This window comes from Hyperolius riggenbachi, chromosome 12, assembly GCF_040937935.1.
Source record: "Hyperolius riggenbachi isolate aHypRig1 chromosome 12, aHypRig1.pri, whole genome shotgun sequence".
Lineage (NCBI taxonomy): Eukaryota > Metazoa > Chordata > Amphibia > Anura > Hyperoliidae > Hyperolius > Hyperolius riggenbachi.
The window spans coordinates 151706754-151731878 of NC_090657.1; the positions used below are offsets into that span (position 1 = coordinate 151706754).

The 25125-nt window shown below is 46.0% G+C and overlaps 2 protein-coding genes across 7 annotated transcripts in view; one reads left to right on the top strand and one right to left on the bottom strand.

The window, feature by feature from the left end:
- The window catches only part of LOC137541486 (phosphatidate phosphatase LPIN3-like), a 138263-nt gene that overhangs the window by 111611 nt on the left and 1527 nt on the right, over positions 1 to 25125 (bottom strand). Inside the window, exon 1 of one of the 3 annotated variants that reach the window (XM_068262794.1) lies at positions 20112 to 20165. The exons of the other annotated variants lie outside the window; for them this stretch is intronic. The gene's annotated coding sequence lies outside the window, so the exon portion shown is untranslated. Of the gene's footprint in view, positions 1 to 20111; positions 20166 to 25125 lie in introns of those variants that run through there. 3 annotated transcript variants of the gene reach the window in all.
- The window catches only part of LOC137541488 (myosin regulatory light chain 2, smooth muscle major isoform), a 183536-nt gene that overhangs the window by 107550 nt on the left and 50861 nt on the right, over positions 1 to 25125 (top strand). The window contains exon 1 of one of the 4 annotated variants that reach the window (XM_068262799.1): positions 20165 to 20250. The exons of the other annotated variants lie outside the window; for them this stretch is intronic. The gene's annotated coding sequence lies outside the window, so the exon portion shown is untranslated. Of the gene's footprint in view, positions 1 to 20164; positions 20251 to 25125 lie in introns of those variants that run through there. 4 annotated transcript variants of the gene reach the window in all.

Consider the following 25125-nt stretch of genomic DNA (forward strand, 5'->3'; position numbering starts at 1 on the left):
AGGCAGTATAGGCAGTAGCAGTGTTGGGGAGTCTAGCCCACGGATTCCTTACTGAATAGGTGCTGGCGTTCTGAACAGTGAGAGCCGAGATTCAAACCCAGGTTGTCTGCGTCAGAGCCCTTAAAGAGGTGCTTTTTTTTTTTGGGGGGGGGGGGGGGGGGGGGAGGGGGGCAGATGGGACACAAAGGCACATTCCCTGCCTCATGACATGCCTCTGTGTACCCACACTGCCACGCCCTGTCCCCCCCCCCCCCCCACCGCCGCACTATATCCCCCTGAGTTTAGCAACAATATTTGTCGCTATCTTGGAGGTAAACATGCGGGAGACAGATTCCCTGCAGGGTTTCCAGAGCTGCCATTGGGCTGCTCTCTCTCCCTGGCCGCGCCCCCTGCAGCTCCCCCACCTCCCTGCACACTGTGAATTAGAGAATGAATCTCTCATTCCAGCGTTCTGACCCATAGGTCACGGAAGTGAAAGTGGGCCATTGTGGCCCCCAGGAGCGGCGGTTTTGCAGACTACCTGATCTGCTCAACCCCCTGGATCAGGTAGCCTATTTGTTTTTATTTTATGAGCCCACCTCGGGCTCTCTTTAACCCTTACACTCTCCAGCCACTGCACAAAGTCTGTCCACTCTGTAACAATTCCATCTAGATGATTGTCATTATGGATAAAGTTCACAAGAAGAGCTGCTGGAAAGCTTGGCCAAAACTTGCCCAAGTGTGCATTAAATGTGAGCCTTAGGCGCAAAATAGTGACTAAGCCAGGTAATCTGGACATTTCCCCTATTTTCCACTATAGCATTTGTGTTGTGATACTGCTATGATTCGTCATGTGTACGGGCACAATTGCCATACATTTGCAATTTACAAGGGTTGAAATAAAAACAGGCGGGAAAATATTTTGATTTTACTACCTTTATTCTACTATCCACAACATCTTGCGCCCATTTGAACTTGCAATGTTTTTAGAGACGGTTTCCACCACGTGCCGCTTTCGCTTTGGAAACAGACACGGCACATAGTGCTGTTGTGAAGCTGCATCCGAATCGCTATAACCTTGCCAGGTATGACTATAGTGATTTAGGTGCAGTCTGCGGAAAACTGCAGACGACATTAAGCACCTGATTCAGATGCAGCCTATTGATTTCAAAAGGCTGTTATTCTGCATCCGAAATGTTGTGCGGAAAACGTCTGCGATTCACGGCTAGTGGAAATAATCCCTTAAAGGAAAGGTTCAGGGAGGGTGGGTAAAAAATAAAAATCAATTTCCACTTACCTGGGGCTTCCTCCAGCCCGTGGCAGGCAGGAGGTGCCCTCGCCGCCGCTCCGCAGGCTCCCGGTGGTCTCCGGTGGCCGACCCGACCTGGCCAGGCCGGCTGCCAGGTCGGGCTCTTCTGCGCTCCAAGGCCCGGAACTTCTGCGTCTCACGCCGGCGCACTGACGTCATCGGACGTCCTCCGGGCTCCACTGCGCATGCGCAGTAGTTCTGCGCCTGCGCAGTAGAGCCCGGAGGACGTCCGATGAAGTCAGAGCGCCGGCGTGGGACGCAGAAGTTCCGGGCCTTGGAGCGCAGAAGAGCCCGACCTGGCAGCCGGCCTGGCCAGGTCGGGTCGGCCACCGGAAGCCTGCGGAGCGGCGGCGAGGGCACCTCCTGCCTGCCACGGGCTGGAGGAAGCCCCAGGTAAGTGGAAATTGATTTTTATTTTTTACCCACCCTCCCTGAACCTTTCCTTTAAAGTGAGATGTTTTTCATACTTACCTGGGGCTTCCTAAAGTCTCTCTGACGCCGCTCGATCCCTCGCCGCTCCTGTCCCCCGTAGTATGGCCCAGTAGCCTGGCCGAATCATGCTTTGTCGCTCATGTGCGGCATGGCATGCGCAACGAACCGCAACCAGGCCGGGCTGCCGGGCCATACTGCGGGGGACAGTAGCCACACGGGGAGACTGTGAGGGACCGAATGACCTGAAGGGGGTAAGTAGGTCTTTCATCTTGTTATAATTTAAGTATTATATGATTGAAGTCGTAGGCCTCAGTTACCTGAACTGAGTTTAGTTAAAAGACTTGATGTGCAAAGTCTCCCTTCAAACAGTATTTCTAGAAACACTGGAATATGGGTGTTTGAGCCTTACACAGAACCAGCCAAGGTTAAAGAGTTTATCTACCCGATGTAAAGACAGATAGGCGGTCTTGTTCTGTAAACATCAGTTATGTTTCAGAACAAGATGACCGATGCCTGGAACATGGGACTTTCCTGGCCATGCACAGTAACAACTGTGCGTGTCATGATACCATGAGGGTCTGAGCCAATTGTAGGCTTGGGGGTATGGCTCAGATGATGTCACTTTTAACTCTTTAGTGACCAGTATTAAAGCAGGTGACCGGCTGCAGAGAGTCACTTTTCTGTTTCATGTGACGGCTGGCTTCATCCCTTTGCTTTAATTTATAATATGTCTTGTCATCTTATCTAACTGTATGCTGTATATAGGACTAAGAGCAACGTAACCTAGATGTAACGTAGGATAGACATAAGAGAAAACCTGGTTTCCATGCAAGGGAGCCAAGAGCTGCAATGCAAAGGACTTACTACAGAACAATCTGCTTTGCTAAGATGTAACCACATGTACTGTATATCTGTTTACTGAATAAACTCCTAAACTTTGAGGACGCCTAAGAAGTTCTATCTCCTATGCTGTTGCTGTGATGAGAGTCGAGTTCTCACACTTCCTGTGAGTTGCAACTCTAATGAGTTGCTGGTGCCGGAACAAAGGTGTAGTGTTGTTGCCAACAGCAACCAACATGTAGTTTCTTACACATCTCAGGCAGGGATGAGCGACGGATTAAAAACGGATGAAATCCGAATAGGTTTCATTCGGATTTCATCCTCCTAATTACTGCAGCTGAGTGGGTGTGTAAGGGGGGGGGGTTTAAACTTACCCAGCATGCATGTTCTTTCATCCGTCCCACGGCGCCTCCCACGCTGCGTTCCAAGCCGCGTCACATGACTACAAACACTTCCTCCTTCTGACGCAGCTTGAAACACATCCGTGGGACGGATGAAAGAACATGCATGCTGGGTAAGTTTAACCCTCCCCCCCCCTTACACACCCACTCAGCTGCAGTAATTAGGAGGATGAAGCCTGAATCAAAGCTATTCAGATTTCATCTGTTTTTAATCGGTCGCTCATCCCTGATCTCAAGTACCCTTTTTAAATCTACACCTCACTGTGTGTGAAACAACACTTGCTATGTTTTCAGGAATAAATAGCAAGTTCTGATTATGGTTAACAGTGACATCTAGTGGCCACATGGATAATAATCTACTTGGAAGCCTACAGCAGCACAGCTGTTTTGGTGCTAATTTTTTGGCACCTGATCTACTAGACTGTAAGTCGGCGAATGAGATGCCAAAGATTCCAGTTTGCATGTAACATCTTATCTAAGTGTCTGATTGAACAATGCTCTACCATAGCAGAATAGCAGGCTAAAGTCAAATATCACAACATGCATATATATCTATCCAAGCACCAAACAATTTTTACAGAATAACAATCTATCAATAGTTTGCATGCAAAATTAATGCAAATTGTGCGTAGCTTGGAAGTGGGCCAGCCAGAGGCACTTCCTAACAAATTTAAAGGTCCAATTCAATGCTGCATACAATTTACATTACATCTGCATGCAAGCTGGAATTATCACCATCTATTTGACCATCTCTACTCGCTTAGGCAGTGATTATTGTATAGTGATTGCTCCTAAACAGTCATCTGACACTGTCATGAACAATAGATTCCAGCAAGAATTACCCTCAGGGCTCGTTTCCACTGTTGCGGTGCGGATTCGCCTGGATTCCACCGCGGACGAAATCGCAATTTGATGCGTTTCCGCATGCTGTTTTCCCCGCGATTTCGCATGGCTAAGAAGCAGGCGAATTTAACCATGTCACTGCCTGTGTAAATTTCCATAACATTACATGCGAAATCGCACGCAAAATCGCAGGGAAAACCGCATGACTAAGTCGCATGGGATTTCCCTATTAAAAGCATTGCGGGCGATTCACTCACATTCCAGCCGCACGCGAAATCTGACGGCTCTGCCGTGGAGATTTCCCCCGCACACCAAAACGCAACCGCACGACGCACAAGTGGAAACAATCCCATCCACTTGTATTGCCTATGCGAATCCGCATGCGGTACCCGCATGCAGATTCGCTATAGTGGAAACGAGCCCTCAATGCTTTCTTGTCCCACCCTAGTGCCTTGCAGACCTAGAAGCCTCCTGCTCATCCACCCCTTCATGTCTTCACAGATTACTACAATGGCTTCATTTCACTAAGCATCACCACATGGAAAACTGAAATTACAGACTAGTGAGGTAAATACCGGTACCTAAAAAAAAAGTCAATTCACAAAGATTAGTGAGATGTTCGGTATTTTACCTCCAGCCTGGAGCTGTCGGTAACTGATAAACTCATTTGGTAAGGTTATAGAAGGAAACAGAGCAGAGAAAAGATGAAAACTTATTAAACTACTGTATTCAGGAAAATAAAAGGTAAGGAAAAAATATATTTCCCAAATTCCACAATATTATCAGGGGTACTTATCCGTTAGCCGGGCGCATCCGGCAGGTGGCGCTAATTACTATTCCCCCTCCAGGCCGACATGGATAGTAGGGAAAGATGTAACTCTGGTGGAGTTTTGTCGCCACCTGCCGGATGCGCCCGGCTAACGGATAAGTACCTTATCAGGTAGTAATTAAAATGGTTTAAGGCCTGGAACCCACTAGAGCGATTTTGTGAGCGTTTAGTGAGCGATTCAAACTGCTAGCGATTTCCCTAAACGCTCAGCTAATGTTAATGGATGGGCCAAATTCCACTGGAGCGATTGCGATTACCAAAACGCAAGACTTAGCGTTTCTGCAAAGTATATAAACGCTGGCATAATCGCTGACCAAAACCTACACAGAGCGATTTTGCTAGCGTTTTGAAGTTACTGCACACTGTGAAATAATTAAAATTAATTGAAAGGGCCAATCAGAATTAAAAACGCTAATCTCTAATCGCTATGCAACCGCTGGCAAACAGAATACACTTTTTAAAATCGCTGCCAAAAATGCTCATGAAATCACTTACAAAACGCTCACAGAAAACGCTAGCGATTGCGATTAGCGATTGCGTTTTGTAGTGGGTTCCAGGCCTGAAAGATACTAGTGGTTTTAAGTGGATACAAATTTAATGTTAATTTTATGCAGCTTGGACTTGCAAAATGATTTCTGTATCACATAATCCATTTTCCTTGCACTGCATTAATCCATCAAATATCAAATGAAATACCACATGATTTGTTAAAATACAGAATGGAATACTGCACAAGGTAAAATTCTTAGGGCTCGTTTCCACTATCGCGAATCCGCATGCGTCCAACGCATGCGGATTCGCACATGTAATGCAAGTGGATGGGCCTGTTTCCACTGTAGCGTTGTTGAGGTGCGTTTTTTTCAGCGGTGAAAAAACGCAAAAAGGAGCCGCAGAATTCGCCTGCAAGTGGAATGCATGCGAATCGCATGCAATGTATTTAATAGGGAAATCGCATGCGTTTTCCCCATGCGTTTTTTGCCGCAAATTCGCATAGGTACCAATGTAAATTCACACAGGCAGTGACATGGTTAAAATCGCATATACCCTCACCTATGCGAAATCGCATGCGAATTCGCGGCAAAAAACGCATAGGGAATCGCATCCGCGTGCGATTTCATCAGCGGTGTAATCCAGGCGATTCCGCACCGCAATAGTGGAAACGAGCCCTTAGTGAAACATCATGCAGCTTTTTGGTAAATTACAGAACTATTACCGCAAGTGTGAAAATCTTACTGAGGGCCCTTTTCCACTAGCAATCGCTAGCGTTCACGCTGAACGCTAGCGATTGCTGAATCGCAATTAGCGGCGATTCCCCGACGTTCGTGGCCGCGATTTTGCTATGCTATGCACTGCATAGCAAAATCGCGGCAACAGTCGCTCCGCGGCGCGATCGCGATCAAGTAAAAAACGAACCGCGGTAGTGGAAATGACCTACCGCGATTCCTATGTTAAAAAGCAAACCGTAGCGATTGTAAAATCGCTAGCGGTTTGCATTTTTGCGATTCAGCCAGCTGGTGGAAAAGGGCCCTGAATTCTGGAAAAAAGGCCAAAACACAGAATGCCGCATTTTACCAACCTTTTATTTTTTACTGAATGTTTCTTAGTGAATTGAAGCCATTGTCTACAAGAGGCAATTCAGGTAGCAGTGCTGCGAGGTGCACATCGTCGAGTACGGTGCTTGCCATTTAGGGCCCGCCGCTAGTCTACTTTAGGGGACCTACCGCAAATACCCATAGAGAATTTCAGCTGGTCTGAAAACGGAACAAATTTCCGCTTTCAGCTCGTTTAAACCCCCAAAAGCCTTTTATCCATGGATAGCTAAGCATGTCCTCTAACAAATTTTTGGGTAAAAAAAAAGGTTTAAATTGGCCGTGTAGGAGCCGCCAAATGGCCTAAATCTCGCGCCCGTCGACCATCTTAGCTCTGCTCCACAGGTAGTTTCTTCTTCCTCATTGGAGGGTTTGTTAGCTGCCGACAAAAGCTGGCATGCCCCCACCTAACAATCCCTCCAATGAGGAGGAAGAAACTACCTGTAGAACAGAACTAAGATGGCCGACAGACCTGAAATTGCGGCCGTTCGGCGGCTTCTATACAGTCAGTTAATGTTTAGCTACCTGGGGATAAAAGGCAAACGGAATAAATTTGTTCCGTTTTCAGAACAGCTGAAATTGTCTATGGGGATTTGCAGAGGGTCCCCTAAAGTAGACTAGCGCTTAGGGCCTGTTTCCACTAGCGATGTGAATGTAAGGCGATCGCCGCATCCCCGCGCAGCTACTTCCGGTTGTCGTCCGTACATGCATGCTGCGGCTCACTGGCTTCAGCCTGATGATAACCTGACATGACTGCTGAACAGTAACCAGCACAACTGCCATCTACGTGTTTACTATTTACCTGCATTAGTGTTTTACTTCAGCTAACATCTGGAAATATGCCACAAGAAGGGGACTAAATCTCAGAAAGCTTACATAATTTAACTTTATCAGTTAGGGCCCATTTCCACTATCGCGAATTCGCATAGCAATACAAGTGAATGGGACTGTTTCCACTTGTCAGGTTTCCTTTGCGTTTTTCTGTGCTGAAAAAATTCGCATGGCAGAGCCATCAGAATTCACATATCGCATACCGCTATGCAAATCGCCTACAATGTATTTAATAGGAAATTCGCATGAGGTTTGGGTATGCGAATCTTCATGCGAATTTGCATGAAAATTCGCATAGAAACAATGGAAAAGCACACCAGCACTGCCATGGTTAAATTCGCATACATAGTCATCCATGCGAATTCGCATGAAAATTCGCATAGACCCGCATGCGAAATTCGCATCCGCATGCGAATTTTTACCGCGTTGATTCGCACCGCACAAGTGGAAATGCAGCCTGAGCCTTTAAAAGGTATTACTTTTACAAGAGTTTGTTTTTTTCTACCTATATACTGTATATGCATGCTGCGGAAAACTGCACCATGCTATCCATAAATTCCTCCGTGTCACATTGTGCTGGATCGCGTAGGTCAATTCGTGTCAATGGAAACGACTCCACTGACATGAATTGGTTGCAGTTTCTTTGCGATGTGGTTTCCACATAGCAACGCGTGTAGTGGAAACGCACCCTTAATGCAGAGGAATGAGGCTGAGCATGTCCCTCACTGAAAAATGTGCCCAGATGCATGTGCTATACAGTGATACATGGCACTGCAGGTAGTGTGAGCTGTGCCACCATTGTGGATAGGTAGGCTGGGTAGTGGTAGGAAAGGGAAGAAGTGGTACATAGAAGTCAGAACCACTCTGCACCACATTTGATGTGAACAGACCCTGTAGTGGGTCATTGCAACCCTATAAGGCAGTGATTCCTGGGGCCTACTACAAAGAGCAAAGCGATATTGCAATCGCTAGCGATTTGTGTTAGTTCTTTGCAAGCGATTTTGGGAGCCATTTTCCTGCTCCTTTACAATACTTAAGAATGGAAACGCTCCCAAAATGCTGCATGTCCTGCAATTGCGATTTGCCTAATCACAATCTCTCTAGTGGAATCTGTCTTATCCATTTACATTGGCAGAGCGTTTAGGGGAATCGCTAGCGAATGAAAGCGATCCCTAAACACTCAAAAAAACGCTGTAGTGGTTGTATGGTACTTCCTTGGCTGCTCTCACAAACGAAGCTCTGTTAGGCTTATCCAAGGCAGCAAAGTTGGGCCAGGATCAGGATATCACTCAACTCTTCTTCCTCCTCATGGAATCACTGCCTGGCCTCAATACTGGCGCAGAAGCCAAATAATCACATAACCAGGCGACTGGGAGGGGTGTGGTCAGGGTAAGGGGCTTGCATGGCATGTACAGGAGAGGATTTGGAATGGTGGGAGAGGGCATGGGGGAACTTCCAAACATAAAAGTACAGCCAAACTCCTGGGACTCCTAAGGTAGTAAGACTGCATACTATACTCATTAGTGCCAGATAACAGGCAGTGGCCCATTACAGACTTTAAAAAGTACCTATACTTTAGTGCAAAAATCTACGGAAAAGATGTCAGCACTATACAAGCCATTTTATGTCTGGATGCCATTTAAAGTGATCCTGAAGTGAGAATGATACAGAGGCTGCCATAATTCTTTTTTCAAGATTACCATACGCCTGGCAGTCCTGTTGATCTTCAGGCATCATTAGTGTCTGAGTCACAACCCTGAAACAAGCATGTGGCTAGTCCAGCCAGACTTGAGTCAGAGCACCTGATCTGCATGCTTGTTCAGGGTCTATGGCTAAAAGTATGAGAGACACAGGATCAGCAGGACAGCCAGGCAACTTGCATTGCTTAAAAGGAAATCAATTGTCAGGCCCTATTTCACTCTTACCTCGAGTTCCCTCTTAACTTCTGTCTGCAGCTGCTGTAACTTTCAAATTAACTTGTAAGTCTACAGTATATGGCTTATTTTGTAGGGAAAACAAGTATGCTTTCTTAAAACAGAAAGTATTTGCGATAATTCAGGATGGAGTTAGCTCTGAGATGTCTCCCAGTGCATCACTGCTGAATATATGCAAATTAACCATTGTCATCCTTAGAAGCTAAACACACCTGCAGATATTTGGACCATTGTAGCCCCCTACACACTCCAATGAGTTCTGGTTCACCATGAGCTTGCTGGTTAGTCTGTACCTCTGGCTTATTTTGTGAAACACTACTAAAAAAAATCCTCATCTCTGTCTCAGCTGATGTAATCACTCCCACTAACAGCAGGTGGCAGCAACATCCACAAAAGATTGCAGTAGGAGAACATATGCACAGCTCCAAAGTAATTCTGCGCAAGGGCCCATTTCCATTACATGCGGTGCGGCTACATAGCATAGCATAGCTGGTGTCCTGAACCCAATGCATGGCAATATGCTGCAGATTCTCGCACAGCCGCATCCGCACGCATTAGCCCACCGTTCCCTTCATACACTTCTGCATCTCCCGATGCGGAAGTGATGCGAACGTCAGTGGGAGTGATGCGATGCTGTGAGGTAGCCGCACTCGCATCACTTCATTGTGGACACGGGCCCTAAGGGCTGGTTCTGACAGGCGTCTGAACCAGCAGCATGTGACGGCTAGTTTACATAATGTTTAATGCTTTTCTTTTTTGTGTTTTGTTGTTGCGTCACATTTTGACCTCTGCAGGGGGACAAGGAAGTGCCGAGCATAGCCAATCATGGACACTTCATGTAGAGAAACAAGGATGAAACGAGATGATAGGACAGAGCACAGGGTTTGCACGACCAATAGGAAAAGCTGGTACTGATGTTGAGGCCACATTTTCTGTAGCGGTAGAGTTCATCAGTTTCATGTCACTGACCGTGCTGCAGAGAAGCACATTTCTGTAGTCTAATGTGCAATGCCTTCAATATTCTCAGGGCAATATTGTTGCTGTTGGGGGGGTCTTGGAGGTCTCTATGCACAGACCCATCGCTCTCGCCATTCTCACCATTCTGACATCACTGCAGCCCTGTCAGAATGAAAGCAGAGCGCCGTCCACTGGTCAGGAGCAGATTTTATTGGCTCTTGACCCTGTGATCACTGTGAGCCCTATGAACTCTGTGGCCTCCCTTGTCGTTCTCAGCAGTGGCTCTGCTCCTCTGCAATAGCCCCTGGTAATAGGGCTTCAATTGCGCCAGTCTGGCCACTCTGCGCATGCAAGGTCCAGCCGCATGTGTGCCGCAGTTCTGTCCCCATCCACAGGACCATTCTGAACCTGTGCAGATAGTACTGTGCAGGAGCAGACCACTCCTGGCACCAGGGGTGCAAGTGCAGCCGGACCGCACTTGTGCAGAGCGGCTTGATTCAAGCCCTATTACTGGGGGATATTACAGAGGAACAGAGCCACCGGGAGGATGGCAAGGGAGGCAACAGAGTGCATGGGGCTGGAGGAAGCCCCAGGTAAGTATCGATTCTTTCCTTTATTCCATCTCAGGTACACTTTAAGGGACCAGAGACCACGTATCTGGAAGTATCGGTAGTTCAATTCTACAATTACAAATAAAGAGATGTTTTTGCATGGTAGTTCCAGCATTCTACATACTGGATTAGTGCTGCACGTGTTTGTGAAACTGATCTCGATTTTCGGTGTAGAAGGGCCCTTACCGACAAGTTTTTGACTAGTTCATCTCCTCATGGGGGATTCATAAAGTTTCCATTTAAAAGCACTCCCTAGAAAGAACCGTTGATGCCAGCCTGCTTACTCATGTGTTAATATTTTGACAGCTGGACAGGGCAACTGTTGTCCAGAGAGTACTTTTGAAAGTAAATGAACTTTTTTTGGCGATAGTAATATGCTTTTAGAGATGTAGGACAAATCCAAGGTGTCCACAGAAGACCCATGCAAACCCAAGGGGAAATATACAAACTCAATGCATATACGGTACTACCTGGGAATTGCACCCACGTTTCTAGCTAGCCACTAGGGATGGTTAATGAGATACAAATTATTATGAGTTGATGCAAAACTGTGCAAATTTATGCAGCTTGAAAATGGACCAACTGAAATGAGGTCATTCTGATCAAATCTTCCAGGAAGTGATCGAGAAAATAGCATTATTATTAATACTAGTGAAGAGAGCAGTCTCTCTTCACTAGTATTAATAATAAGAGTTGGTTTTCCAATCCACCTGAATACTGTCGAACACCACACTTTAGGAACAAGTGGACAGGGTTAGGGGGAGTTCACTGCTTGTGCTTCACAGGACTCCGATACGTCCTCCTTCTGGCTTTGGAAGGAGGAAGTACGGAAACACATCAAAAACGCATTGTGAGGCGCTAGCAGTGAACTCCCCCGACTCCACTTGTTTTGGTAATGAAATGGTACTGATGTGGTGTTTGGCAGTATTCAGGTGGGTGCTCCAGTAATGGGTGCTCCAGGTTCCTCCCACATTCCAGAGAAACAATGGCAGTTAATTAGTACCTGACCTAATTAGACCTGCAGTGTGTGTGCACCACAGACAGCACTGTGATTCTCATCCTCAAACACAGGGGTGGGTATGAGTGAGTCTGTGTACTGTATAAAAGCACAATATGTCAGCACTATATAAATACTGGAGATAATGCAAAGCGCCCACGTATACAGTAGGCTTCTGTAGAGTATCTAACATTGTATGCAACAAATGATCCCCAAATTATGATATTTAAGGTTATTTTAGATTAATTATCAAACAAGGACTTTTCATGAAAAGCATCCTTTGTAGTTCAGAGTCTACAATGTAATCTATTGTAAACATGACAAGAGAGCCACGCAGATCCCTTGCCTGACCTCCCTCTCTCCCCACATTCCAGACATTCCGGCAGGCCAGTGTGCACTGTGTGCCTGAGCCTGTCCCTGATACAAGAGGACCAGCCAGCAGCTCCACACACTGTACATAAGGATCCATCTGAAAATGGCGCCTGCGAATAATGGTGCACGGTGTTGCCGCTAATCCGTTTGTCGCTTATCGCTATTTAAAGGACTTACGAGGCCAAGTACAGTAAAAAAAAAATAAAAAAAGTTAGCTACCTGGATCAGCTTGTAAGGCACGGAGGACGCCGTCCGCGCCCTCCGTGCCGTTCCGCCTGGTCCCCACCGCCGAACAGCCCCCCGAACGGTCCCCGACCGCGCGGCCCGGGTCGGGCTCCCCAGCCTGTACCAAGATGGCCGCCGGAGCTGCCCGCGGCTGCGCAGTCTGCATAGCCGCGAGTGCGGCTGCGCAGCTCTAAGGCCAACCCCCCGATCCACGCTACTGTTACGTGATCGGGGGGTTGGCTTTAGAGCTGCACAGCCGCACTCGCGGCTATGCGGACTGCGCAGCTGCGGGCAGCTCTGGCGGCGATCTTGGTACAGGCTGGGGAGCCCGACCCGGGCCACGCGGTCGGGGACCGTTCGGGGAGCTGTTCTGCGGCGGGGACCAGGCGGAACGGCACGGAGGGCGCGGACGGCGTCCTCCGTGCCTTACAAGCTGATCCAGGTAGTTAACTTTTTTTATATTTTTTTACTGTACTTGGCCTCGTAAGTCCTTTAACGTTAAAGCCTTATTGTTATTTAGCTCTGTTTATTTTATTGAAAATTAGCGTTAACACACAGAACCCTCTCTGTACCTATCCCTAACCCTAAGACCCCCCCTGGTGGTGCCTAACCCTAACCACCCCCCTGGTGGTGCCTAACCCTAACCACCCCCCTGGTGGTGCCTAACCCTAACCACCCCCCTGGTGGTGCCTAACCCTAACCACCCCCCTGGTGGTGCCTAACCCTAACCACCCCCCTGGTGGTGCCTAACCCTAACCTTGACAGTGCTACATTAAATCCATTCATCGTTTTGCAGTTAAATAACGTCTGCTGTTTGGCATATGAACGGCGCTATTGATAAATAACGTTACTGTGTGCCATTTTTCTTCTTTTTTCCCTGTGCGCCATTATTATGCAGTACTAACGATAAATAGGGAGAAGCACATCTTTTTAATGCGGCGCCATTTTTATGCATAGGCACTGTGCGCCATTATTCACTGATCCGGCACATAACCCTGCAGACTCACAATCAGTCCCTGTTATATGCAGCCAGCTGATATAGGTGTTTGCATAGTATGATAATCTGCTGCATGAAACCCCTTCACTGTAAAGGGAACCAGAGATGAAGCACCCTCATGTATTTTACCATATATATCAGTGGGAACATTAGAGAAACACCTACCCTGCTCTCTGTTTCATTCTTCACTGTTAAGCCTGCTTGTTATCAGCCCTGATAAAATCCCCAACTAAGCATTCAGTCTGGCTTTGCTCAGAAATCATTATAGCTGACAGTCTGTCTTCTCTGATGTCTTTTCAAGCCCAAGCCTGCCCCCTTCTGGATCTGCTATAATGATTCCTGAGCAAAGCCAGACTGAGGCTACTTACACACTAAGACGTTGCGTTAGGTGCTACGTTAAGGTCGCATAACATGCACCTAACGCAACGCATGGTGGTGGTGGCAGAGGACGTTAGCAAAGAGCCGTGTTAAGTGATGCGTACTATAGTACGCATGCGCTGGTGGAGACCACGTGAGCGGAACACTCCGCATCACGTGGTCCCGCCAGTGACGTCAGCACAGTGCAGTGAATATTAATTAGCCATGTAGCTAATCACTGCGCCTGTGCAAGCAGGCTAATGCGGCAAAGCCGCTCTAACGCATAAGGTATAAATAGATACTTACCGCGACTTCCGTTCCTCACTGTCACTCACTCCAGCACGAATCCCCGTTCAGCTTGCCGATCCAGATGACTCAGGACTGAACATACTGCACCGCGCATGCGCAGTATGTCCTTTCTGCTCCCCTGTACCTGCGTTCAGTGATGTAACAGACAGGCGCGCTCGCTCCCCCTGCTCCTGCGTCCCGGCCAGTACGTCTCCACAGCATGTACTGCAGTACAATGGAGCACACATACCTCTGTTACATCACTGAACGCGGGCACAGGGGAGCAGAAAGGACATACGGCGCATGAGTGGTGCAGTATATTCAGTCCTGAGTCGCCTGGATCAAGGAGCTGAGCGGGGATTCGTGCAGGAGACCTGTGAGTAACAGAGAGGAATGGAAGACATCGTAAATACAGTATCTACTTATACCTCCCTGCCCATACCATATGCTGGGTTAACCAGAGTTACCATGTACAAATGCTAGAAGAATCTCTACCTAGACTCTAATATGTGTACGGTGGCCCAAAGACATGGGGAGAGCACACAAACCCCTTGCAGATAGTGCCCTGGCTGTTATTTGAACCGGGAATCCAGTGCTGCAAAGCGAGAGTGCTACTGTGCTGCCCATAGGCATATTATAGAGTCCTCCTCAGCAAGCCAAATAGAACAGTATTTGACCACATAGAGTTACAATATTATGCTTACAATATCATGCCAAGTGTCTGGCAAAATTGTAATAAGCAGTAGCCGGGGCTGGTTCTGTTATGAAGCAAGGTGAAACATTTGCATCAGGCGCAGAAATTGCAGGGGCAGCATGTTTGAACAGTGTTTACACTTACAGCATACCGTCAGAGTAGGAGGAGAAGCGAGAGGAGAGCGAGGTGAACAAGTCATCATTGGGGGAAAGCAGCTTGTTGTGCTGTGTGACAGTGAGTGAGGAGGGGGGAGGGGGGAGGCAGGAGAGCAGCAGTGTTTCATTTGGCTTGCACAGCTGAAGGGAGGAGGTGGCACTGCTGCCCTGACTGAGGAGGAATGGAGTAGCTGAGGGTGAGTGGTACAGTGAGTCAGAGTACAGTGAGTACCTCACTCAAGCGGCGGTGTGGGATCTCCCCAAAGTCCTTTGCAATCTACTGGTAGATCACAATCTAATAGGCACCCCTGTGCTAGGTACTTTTTTGTATTTACCTTTGTATTTACCCCCCCACCCCCCACCCCCCTCCCAAACACACACACACAATCCACAGTACACAGGCTGGCATATAATCAGAGAAGGAGAAACAGGAGCCCCATCCACCCACCCACAACTGCTGACTTGGTGTGGTACCAGGTTCAAGACCCACATGACTAGAGCCAGCTCTGAAACACATAGTAAAGCTGTGTACACACAATAGATTAGAATAGAACGCATACATACCAAAAGGGTGCCCAGGAAGGCCAATATTAGAATAGCTGTAAATTTACCAATATTCTACAATTAAAGTGTAAACGTAGGATCATAAAATATTCCTCTCCCATACCCCCCTCCTTGCACATACACCCTTCCTGACGCCTAAGTCTAAAGTCCCCCCCCTCCAAACACCCCACCTGATGCCTAACCTTAACCAGCTCCCCCATGCCTAACCTAGCCAGCCACCCCCCCCCCCCCCCCACCCAAAAAAAAATTCAAAACATAAATTAAATTCAAAAACCTAATTTTGCAGGTGCCATCTTAGGCGCCCATTGAAATAGCAGCATTGAGGGGTAATTTGGGCAGTGAACCCTGTGCCTGCTATTGATCGACCCAAATTTCCCCTCAGTACCTCTATATCAGTGGGTGCCAATGGCGACGCAACCAAATTTCCTGCTATCACAAGACGCCTTGGTCGAGAGCCTAGCAAGTGTACAAGGCCCCTCTGTGTTTGTGTTACCTAAAGATTCGGCATACTGAATATCTTCAAATTGTTCTCCCCACCTCACCCCGTCCACGACAAGCAGCTCCATCATGCACCAAGCATCAGTCCATAGTAGCAGGCACATGACTAGCCTGCACGCTAGTGATGGGTCTGTACAGCATTGGAACGCAAACTCTCGCCCATGAGATCGATCCTGAATCCTGACAGGCAACAGTCCTCGTACGCATCTATGTGGCTTAACAGTCGCCCTTTGTAGTTGTTTTTGGCCATGGCTGGTCACTATGTGGAGCATAAATGGGGTATTTGATCACACAAGTTGGCTACCTTTTGATTACTAACATCTCCTCATTGATAGACTGATGCTTGGGGTCGCAGCTTATTCCCCTGCAGATAAGGTTGGGCAGATTGTAGCTGAATCAGTCAACTGACTATGAGCCTAAAAAACTCGTTCAGCAGTCTTGCGAACTGTAATTCCACACCAATAAAGAGGCAGAGGTTCCCTGGCTTCATTTGCAGCAGCACACACCGCATACTGCAGCTTTTCACTGAAAACCAGAAATGTAGCATGGCGATTAGCCGTGGGGCAAATCCACTGACAAATCATAAGTGGTCATGCTTGTTCTACACAGCACACGTTTCCAGCTTATGTAACATGACTTGTAACAGTGCACAGCTGGTGACTTATCACTGGCATGAGATACCCAGCCATCTGGAGGGTGTTGATGTATTCCACTGTTTATCTGTGTGCAGGATATTATATACAGTATTCCCTTTTATATAATACAGCTTGAGGACCCCTGCACACTGCAAAATCCGATTTGCGCTTCTGACGTTCCCTGGATGCTATCAAAACAAGAAGAAAAACGCAGAAAAAACGCAGCATGCAGTACAGATTAAAAATTGGAATCGGATATAAAATCACAGATCGGAATCGCATGTAGTGTGCAAGAGGCCTAAAATCTATTAAAAATCTATGGAACTGTCACAGAGCAAAGCTCTCGCCTTGCAGTGCTGGGTCCCTGGTTTGAATCAATCCCAGCCAGGGCACTATCTGCATGGAGTTTGTATGTTCTCCTGTGTCTGCGTGGGTTTCCTCCGGGCACACCAGTTTCCTCCCACACCCCAAAAACACACAGATAAGTTAATTGGCTTCTCCCTGAAAATTGGCCCTAGACTACGATACAAGCATACACATATGACTATGGTAGGGATTGGATTGTGAGCCCCTCTGAGGATCAGTTATGTGGCAAGACAATACTCTGTACAGTGCTGCGGAAGATGTTTTGATATTTGGTTAATAACAAGGAAGCCCCACACCATCAGCAGCCTCCTATTGGTTGAATGTGGCCTGCATTAACCTCACCCATGCAGCTCTATGGCAGTACAAAGTAGAAAAGTAGAGTTCTCCTTTAACTGTGGGCGGAGTTACTGCTGCTTGGCTCTGGATCATCATTAGGGGTTGTCAATGGGAGGCCAATAATCCAGAGTTGAGACAGGATTATGAAGATTTTGTATGCAAATATATGCAGCTAGAAAATGGTCAAATCAAACCTCAACAAGTTGAAATTCAATTGGTTCATTTTCAAGCTGCATACAAAATTTGCATAATCCTGCCTCAACTTGAAAATTATTTGCATTTCATTGACCACCCCCAATCATCATTCTATACAAATAGAGCTGTCAGTGAAGATCACAGCCTGTAGCCCGGGAGTCTGTGCAGCAAGAAACTCTTGATAAATTAGTACTAAAAGGCCTAGATCACATTATAAATCGCCAGTGCTGAGCGATTGAGTGATTTTTCTAAGTGCTTTCGTTTTTTTCACTTTCTGACATCAGTCAGGAAGTGAACTCTTTGCCCTGGAAATGAATAAATACAATGTACAGGGACTGTAGGTTCGTTCTTAACCTGAATCTGTTCTTAAGTCGGAACATTTTGCCATCTCTGTCCCCTGTACCACCTCTGTGCCCCCCTCTGTGTCACCTCTGGCCTCTGTACCTGCTTATACAAGTTTATAGCTATTTTTTCTTTGAATTTTTTTAAAATTGATTTTCAAAAATTAAAAGTCCAATTTGAAAAAAATCTTTGACTTGTTCCCATGGAAACACAGAAGCCATGCCGTTCGTATCACGGGTCGTTCGTAAGTCAAGGACTACCTGTATTTATTCATTGAAAGCGCTCTGGAAATCGCTTTTCAAAGCGCTTTTTCAAGCACCTATACTTTCTACTGAATCGCAAATGCTCTGAAAATAGTGCAGAAGCCACGTTTGCGTTTGGATAGAAAGCTCATCGCTTATGTGAGAACACTCACGTAAGCACACATTACACAAACGCTTTTAGGGCCCTTTTCCACTAGCGCCGTTTGCGATGCTGAGTCGCAAAATCACAAACCGCTAGTGATTTTTCGAATCGCTACGGTTTGCTAAATAACATAGGAATCGCGGTTAGGTTATTTCCACTACCGCGATTAGTTTTTGCCTCAAACGCGATCGCGCTGCAGAGCGATATTTGCCGCGATTTTGCTAAGCACACTACAGCATAGCAAAATCGTAATCGTGAATGCAATCGCCGGAACTTTCCTGCATTTTGCGATTCAGCAATTGCTAGTGGAAAAGGGCCCTTAAGGAGATTTTTTTAAATCACCAGCGCTTAAAAAAAAAAAAAAAAAAAGAAATCGCCCCTAATGTGAACAAGCCCTAAAAATACTTCAGAAGTGATTAATTTGACTTTGCTACTCAAGCAGCCTCCACACAGATACAAACAGCTTTATCGCTGACTTCCTACAGAGGACTGGGAGAAAACTATTTCAGTGTCTGTGCCTTATGCTGGGAATACACAGCTCCATTCTGAGCCATTTAGATGGCTCGATAGATCATTTCCGACATGTCTGATCTCACGCCCGATCGTTTCTGCGCTTGATTCCGCATTGAGGACAATAGAAAAAGATAAGAAAAACGAGCGGAAGATAAGAGAATCGCCTGCGGAATCGAGTGGCGAAATCGAGCCGTGTATGCCCAGCATTAGATCCTATTTCCACTGAGCCAAATCTGCAGCGCTTGCTCAGATACGAGAGGGGCGGGGAAACGCTGACTATCACTATCACTTTAATGGTGTGCTGTCCAAATGGTACTACGGTGTGAATCTGAAAGGCATACTGCAGATTTCTGCAGCACGCAGCAGAATCTCTATAGCCGTGATAGTAATGGGGGGATCAATACATTACAAAGTGAAAAGTGAAAAGTAAAAAAATAGAAGATAGATCTCAAAATAATGAATAATCGCTGTGTAAAGGCGCGTACACACGCCGTATTGTTACGAACGACGTGTCTGTCAGACTGATAAGACTGTTATCAGTCTGCCGATAGCCTGTAGTCACTCACTACTGTCGGCAGAAAGACCGCCCCACGAGAGGGTCTGACAGACACGTCGTTTGTAACAATACGGCGTGTGTACGCGCCTTAATTTGTTCATGTTGTTTAATCCATCTTGAGCCTTCAGGTAATCATCTTTACTACTGGCTGACAAGAAAAAAACAACAACTGCCATTATCAATAAACACACCCCTTGAAGAGCTCCTACAAGCAATTGTCTAAATAAACATTGTGGTCGAGCTCCACTTCAGGCACAAGCGCTGCTGTACTGCACCTGTGCAAGTGTGGCTGTGCCTGCGCAGCAAGCCGGAGCCACTCATACACAAGGAGGCTTATGCTGGTGCAGCATGGCCGCGCTGGTGCAAGAAAAGGAGCGTGGCCACCATCAGCAATGCGTTTGAAAATGCCTGCAAAGCGCCCCAGTGTGAATGGGCCCTAATGATGGCCATACACTTATAAATTTACAGCATATTCGACCATCAGATAGATTTCTGTCAGATGTCTGTCAAGTCAAATCTGACAGGAATCTATATGATGTGTGCCACACACTAGGAACAGATTTCCAATAGATTTCAGAATGAAATCTATAGGAAATCGATGCTTTATTGGACCATTAGATCCAATGCAACTCTATGGGCTGGCAGCAGATCGACCTAGATCTTCCATCCTGTCAGATAGATCAAACTGATCGAAGTCAGCCGCAAATCGATCGATTGATCGACCAATCGATCAAAGGCTGAAATCGACCAGTGTTATGGGCCCCTTAACAGCAACTGGCAAACATGATTCAGGGGGAGATGAGCACACAGTATTCAGCTGCCTCCTATGCAGGAATGCTATGGTTGTGGGAAGGCACATGTCTCCGGGAGGGGATTACTCTGAACATCCTCAGAGACACACACAGGATTTCTGAAGTGAGTCAATAAAATAACATTTCTTTGGGATTTCGTCCAACCTAATTACCCCCTCTGCGCAAAGCAGCCCAGCATGAAAAAGACTACAGTGGAATGACCCTTCATCCCCACTGGCGCACCCTAACCCCTTGCATTTGGCAGCTTACCTTTGGTATGTATGTATGCTCCGAGCCCTTATACTTTGCACCTTCCTGGGTCCCCTCCCTTTACCTGCCTGTAGTGATCTCACACCTGTCACACCCACTGTCCCTCAGCACTGAGGAAGAGAGGCACGCAGGCATACAGGTAAGGGAAGCCCAGGCTACCTACAAGGTACAAATGTACAGTTTATACAAAGAATGTCTTACAGATCACCAGTTGATATAGTGCAGAGAGATTTCTATAGAAGCATGGTGCTAGTCTGGTGTGTCAAAGTTTGAGGAAAGTTGAGAAATTTGTGTTTATGTAGCAGTTTCCGACCACTTCTCGGTTTCAGAGCAGCTACCACACTAGACTGCTTTATAGTGTAGTGTACTTTATGCAGTGCTTTATACTAGATTGTTTTATAGTATAGTGTATTTACACTTCAGTGTGCTTTAATGTGGTCCTGATCAATAAAGCAGTGTATTTGTGTTACTGATTTTAATTCCATGTCTTTTGTAAGGGATTCAACTTTCCTGTACTTTTTCTTTTTTTGATCTATGGGAAGTGGATATGCAGAGGGCTGAACTGCAACTCTACACAAGGCTAATCAGATGCACTGATGAATGATTCATTAACGAATCAATCAAGCCAGTTATTTAACTGTGCAAAATTCCAATGCAGCCCCGCTAATTCTGGTAGTTGTGAAAGGACCTCTGTAGCAAAAATCTTCAAATTTAAAATATATGTAAACATATACAATTAGGAAGTAGGTTTCTTCCAAAGTAAAATGAGCCATACATTACTTTTCTCCTATGTTGCTGTCACTTACAGTATGTAGTAGAAATCTGACAGGTTTTGGACTAACCCATCTCCTCATTGGGGGTTCACATGGATTGATTTATTTTTAAAATGCACTTAGTGAATGGCAGTTGCTCTGTCCAACTGCCAAAAATGTGTGCAGCGAGCACGGAGGGTGGCAAGCATCTTTGTATGAATCATTTTCAGGGAGTGTATGTATAAAGAATAAAGGCCATGCTGAGAATCCCCTATGGAGAGATGGACTACCCCAAAACCTGTAGGTAATGTCAGATTTCTGCTACTTACTATAAGTGACAGCAACATAGGAGAGAAGTAATTTATGGCTCTTTTTACTCAGGAAGAAACGTACTTCTTATTTGTATGTGTTTTCAATTTTAAGATTTTAGCGACAGTTCCTCTTGAAGTGAAAATATGTGTAATTAAATGTAAGATCACAAGTGTACGCTTGATGTGTCACTTGCAGGGAGGTAGTCTAGTTTAGGGGACCAACAGCGGGAAATCTCATAGGGAAATTTAGGTAATGTGATTGGGTAGCCGGCACCCTCTTGAACTGCTAGATTTTAGATTGTAGTAGGTTGTAGTAATAATACACCCACCAAGGCCGGATTTATACTTTTTGAGCCCCTAGGCCAAGTATGTTGTGGCTCCCCTTTTTCTGTGCCGCAGTTCCCCTCCATTCCATGTGCAACCCCTTCTTCCATGTGTAACATCCATATATGGAGCCCCTCTTTCATGGGCCGCTCCCTTGAGTATCTGTTTCCTTTTTCATGTGTTGCTTCCCATTTTCAGCCTACCCTTTCATATACAGTATAAACCCTCTTTCATGTCCAGCAGAAGCCCCTTGGGCTGCAGCCACCCAAAATCCGGGCCTTTGTGCCCTTTCCAGAAATCCAGGTCCTGATGCCTACACTATTTGGCCAATCACAACGCTTCGTACTGTAGCAGGTGCTGTGATTGGAGAACTGCCTATGACGTTTTCAGCTGGGTCCCCTAAACTAGACTAGCGCCACTGGCAGTATGTACAGTAGTAGCTGTGCTTAGGGGCTGTTAACACTTTTCAGAAATGTCCTGATCACTGGCAATTCAAAAAAACACTGAGTATGTACCATCACATTACAGGATTTTTTTTTTCTCTTAAAATCGAAAAAGCAATTGTGTTTGAAGTATAGAAACGCTAGAAAGTGAAATCACAACTCTAGTCTACTTGATGTGACCCAGCGGGAAGGCAATTCCGCTAACATGATTGGTTGCTGTTTCAACAGTTCTCCAATCACAGCGCGTACATTTAGAAAAGGTGCACAAAAAATGGTGCAGGGTGATGCCGATAATGACATCTTGCTATAGTACTAAGGTTATTTAATGTTTCAGAAATGTCCTGAAACGTTAAATAACCTTCGTAACAAGATGTCATTGCCGGCATCTCTCATACATTACCTGGTCCCGGCGAACACATTTCCTCCACTTCCTGTTAGTTTGCAGGGATCCTGCAGCCAACCAATCACCATGTGGGGGCTGAAGCTGCATGGTGATTGGCTGGCTGCAGGACAGTTTCAAACTAACCAGGAAGTGGAGAAGATACAATCACCCAGGAGCAGGTAATGTATATAAACACCTCTGCCTACTCACACACGCATCCCATGATGTGAAAGTGTATGGAGGGGAAGGGGGGGGGAGGGGAGGGGGGGGTGGATGCAGCCGTGCAAGAAACTGCAGCATGCTGCAGATTCCCAGATTGCTCCGCACAACCAGCACGCAATGGAAACTGTTCCATTGCCATGCAATGGTTTCAGTTCAGCCGCAGTGCGATGCGGCTATGTAGCCACATCGCACCGCGTACAGTGGAAACGGGCCCTAATCCTGGACCACCTCACCGCCGCTGCGCTTCCTAACTCCCCTGCCTGTACCTGACTCACTGCCCCCATAGGAGACAGTAGTACAGGCCACAATTAGCATGCTGTCTGATAAATAGCGGGTGCCATAATTTAACGTTCTTGCCGCTTGTACTAATGTCGCCTGTGGTGGCGCCATTTTTATAGGCGTAAGTGCTGCGCCATTTTTTTCTGCTCCCATGACAGCACCCTCTACAACTTTTAGGTTTTGGATAGGTTATAATAATCAATATGTTCATACTATTCTGAAAATTAGAACGGTTAACATTGTAGAGGGTGGCTGCTGCGATTGGAGACAAGTATTACAAATATTCAGGGGGCTTCTCCCAGGTCTTCCGCCTTCTATCATCTTCTCCAGTCAGACCCACAGGTGCCCACATATTTGCGAGAATGCTCAGGGGGCTGTAACCCAGAGAGCTGTAGCAAAGTACAGGCTCTGCCCAGTGCAATCAATAAAGTTTCATGGATATTTTGGAAATTTTGTGGCCCCCCAAAAAATCACTGCTAAGCAGACGTAGATGGGGGAGAAGCAGGGTTAATGTTGGGCTTAGGTGGTAAGGAGTTAGTGTTAAAAGTGGCCATACACGATTAGATTGTTTTCGTTTTTACTCAACCAAAGAAATCGGATCAGTTTTTCCTGCTTGATTGAATAATCAGAAAAATCTATCCAAAATACCATACACTTATGATTGATTTTTCTGAAAATATTAGTGATAGAATAAAACTTTCCGTTTTTTTATTTTTTTTTTGTCTGATTTTTCCAACACCTCTGATCAGATTCTTATTAAAAAAAAAAATCTATTGTTTTCTCTTGATTAAAGCAAACATTTCTTTTTTGATTTCTTATAAAATCGATTGTGTTTATTGGAAAATGGGGAAAAACAATAGATTTGATTGTATAGTGTATGGCCACCTTTAGGCAGGGGCAGTAAGAGTTAGGTATAGCTAGGGGAGGGTTTATATGAGGTTTAGGTTAGGGAAGTTGATATCTTTATATCGGTAACATTACTGGTACTCTGCCATCGACAATACTCATGCCCAAATTAACTGGCGCCTTTATTAGATGTTAACGTTCTGGCAGTGAGGAAATATCAGCCTACATCTATGCGATTTGTGTATAATGGAAATCAATGGAAATGCAGAGGAAAAAACACATTTTTTTATGCGAAAGTCACATCAGTTTTTTTTAAGTCCTTTTCCACCGGCAGCATTTTGATTCATTTTTGCATTCGATGTTTAAATCACATATGTTTCTATATTAACATAGCATCAAATTGCTGCTTTTCTACTACTGCGATACGATTTTTACCATAGCCCAATTGCACTTTACGTGTTATTGCACTTAGGTATATTTAATGGGAGTGCACAAAAATAGCGGCGCTAGTCTACTTTAGGGGACCCAGCAGGAAACCTGATAGGTACAATACTTTGTGCTGTAAGGGCTGGAACCCACAAGAGCGTTTTTTTGAGCATTTTGGCAGCGCTGCGATACGCTAGCGTTTTGCCAAAACGCTCAGCTGATGTTAATGGATGGGGCAACTTCCACAGGAGCGTTTGCGTTTCCCAGAAACGCAAACGCAGGACATGCAGCATTTTGGAAACGTTAGCGCTTCAATGTAAAGTATTGAAACGCTAGCAGAAACGCTCAGCAAAACCTAAACTGAGCGGTTCTGCTAGCGTTTTGCGGTTCAGCACACTGTAACAAAATGAAAAATAATTCACAGGACCAATCAGGATAAAAACGCAAAACGCAAAACGCTAGGCACCCGCTGGGGAAAAAAATACAATGTTGCAAAACACAACCCAAAACGCGCATGAATCCGCTTGCAAACCGCTCAGACAAAACGCTAGCGGTTGCGTTTTGCGTTTGCGGTTTTCAGTGGGTTCCAGGCCTAAGAGGGTACTGTGATGAAGAACTGTTCCCTATGAAGTATCCTGCTGGGTCCCCTAAAGTAGACTAGCACCAAAATAGCTTACCAAGTGCAATTTCCGCACGATTTCCCAATGCGGTCTCAAGCCCCACCCCCTGGTTTCTCAAAAATGCAATTGCACAACACCCAATTGCACTAAAAATCACAATGCTTGCAAAATTTAAATGACTGCAAATCACAATCAAGATAGAAGTACAATTGCAATCATGATTTGCAGTGAAAAAGGGCTCATAGATCGATTATCATGTCAATCAACTTCCTTGATAGGCACAGAAAAATCACATTCTGATACACAAAAACGTGTCTGAAAATCACAGTGATAAGGCAGCCTAAAGGTGCGTACACACATGCGACTATAGTCGTTTGTAACGATCGTTCCCCGATCTTTACCAACGACG